Source organism: Larus michahellis, chromosome 4, assembly GCF_964199755.1.
Source record: "Larus michahellis chromosome 4, bLarMic1.1, whole genome shotgun sequence".
NCBI classification, from domain to species: domain Eukaryota; kingdom Metazoa; phylum Chordata; class Aves; order Charadriiformes; family Laridae; genus Larus; species Larus michahellis.
Window position 1 is genome coordinate 15,881,074 of NC_133899.1, and position 2,561 is coordinate 15,883,634.

Here is a 2,561-nt window from a genome sequence, read left to right on the forward strand (position 1 = left end):
AAAAAAACCAAGCAGTAGTTCTGTGGATAAATAATATTTCTCAGGGAAAATGAGATGGAGGAAGAAAAAAAGGACAATTCCTTTATAAGATTTTAAGCTTCCAAAATCTACTTAGAAAAGCAATATAAAGCATTAAACACTATCTTCATACCACTAAATGTAAGTTAGGACAAAACTCTTCAAACTTGGACGGTAGTTACTACACTAAGCAGATTTATAAAGATACAGGATTAGTAAATCCAAAACAACTGAATTTTTAACAGCCTTAAACATTAACACAGTATCTCTGAAGTAACCTGTTGCCTCAAGAGGGAGGGAATGCTTAAAGGAAAATGAGCAGGAGAAGGGATTACGTAGAGGAAAACATTCATGAGAAGGGTGGAAATGCAATTAAACTAAGAAACAAGTGACCCATCCTAATTATCTCTGACAGCAGATGCTGCTAACAGATGCTCTCACATTATGCTCAAAGTACAGCTGTGAGAACCAGAAATAGACACCAAAGATACATCCCTTGCACCTTGAAAAGAGATACTTGAGATATCTTTCTAGGCTGACAGAGCATATTTCTTCTAACAACTACCACATTATGAAGCAATCCAAACATACATTAGGCCCTTTTTCTTAAGCTGTTAATTTTAAGGCTTCACAGGTGTTGACAGAAAAAGATATCACGGATTACAAACAGATGCACTAACCCTAAGAAACAGTTTAATCAACTCATAGTTTTAATATGATGACAGTTACATGGTCTTGCCTCATTTACCTTTTCTAGACTCCAGTCAACAGAATTGTTCAGAAGAGAGTAAAAGCTACTTGGAAAAAAAGTCAGGGAAATAAAGGCATTTTGAACTGCACAAGAAATTTTACATTACAAGCAATAAAGGAATTACTATTTACTTGACCATCTCAAGGGTTACTGCTCTTGGAATTTTTTCCTAATGTAGGTTCAGCTTTTAAGTGTCACAAGTCATGAAAGCTTGAATAAAAAACAGTTTTAAGATATCTGTATCTGTTCAGAAATAAACCTAATAGCTAGAGCAAGATAAAAGAGACCAGCAGGAGATCTGCACATCAACAAACCTACAGAAGTGTAAATAGCCTAGTGCAAATCACAACTTTCTGATACCTTCGGGATGGTAGAAATCACCAAGGGCTATGCACAGCACTCCATTTTTCAGAGTAGCATCTAACTGCTTGGGGTTCTGGTTAGTTTAAGGTTCTACCAACTACAAAAGTACAGTTGTAGTAAGGAAGAAAACACCTACTTCCCAGTGCTAATACCTGCTATAGTCTTTATGAACAGCCAAAAAAATACACCACTGAGGTGCTCAACCTTTCCACATAGCTGACAGAATTCCAGCTACCACCAGCGGGAGTGTTTCTGTTTTTATTCTGGCAAAACTAGTATAAACTAACTAGGCAAAGCTATAATAAACTGGACTCTAAATGCTCTGCAGAAGATATTATGCCATCCTCTACATTCAGTTGGTCATCACCAAAGCAAAAGTAGCTTAAGACTTTCTAGAAGACACAATTTTTTGTGATTCTGCTTAAAACCAATGTGAGCAAAATACCTACAAATCATATTTTCACAGCTTTTCAAGTTCCCTTTAAGAAAGTCCTTGTACACAAGTAATTCCCTGCCCAGGGGTCACAAAAGGAGAGAAATGATACCCCATCCCACCTGTAAGAGCACTGCATGCAGCTCAGTGACCACTTTTAGAGGACAGCAACACAAAACTCTCACTGAACGACAAAACACCAATGCAGCCTCCAATACTGGTTAGCTGAAAACAGGTGGCAGTGTGGTGAGCCTTGGTCCCTGGAGAGCTTGCTCATCAAGTTTCTCTGCAACTCTGAAAACTTTCATTTAGGAAAAATAACTGTTTGGTTACCTCGTTACCTCCATATACGACCTGGGGTGGTAGGAAACAGCAGTAACAGCCATAGAATCACGATGGCTGATCACCGTATGCCCAAAGGGGCACTTACAACCTACAAAAACCCCCAACGTTTAAACAGCACCTTTGGGCACTCGCTATTTAGGGTGTTACGACCCCCTAAACGACAGCCACCGCCACAGCCCATCAGGACCCGGCCAGGCAACACGGAGAGGGCTCGCCGCCACGCTACTGGTACTGCCCACGCCTAGAGGCCGCCGACCCGGCACCACACCCGGGACCCGCCACCACTTCGCGCCCGTCGTCCCACCGAGGAGAGCGGCCCCACGCCCAGAAGAAACCACTCCAGGAGGGTCCGGGCACTGCTGAGCTTCGTATCCTGAGGGGACCAACGGTCAGCAAAACACCCAGAGCTTCTCGCGAGACACTACCGCACCTGCCCGCTCCACCCCAGCCCCACCACTCCACTCCAGCTACCCTGACGGCGACCACCACCCGACAGCTCCGCACCTCGCCGCCGCCGCCCTCAAATGGCTGGGGCCACGCCCGACCCACGCCCCTTGCCTCTCGGTAGCCAATGCGAGCCGTGCTTGCTAAGGAAGGGCGTGGTGAGGGGGAGGCTGGCCAATAGAGCTTGGTGTTGTTGTGAGGGGGTGG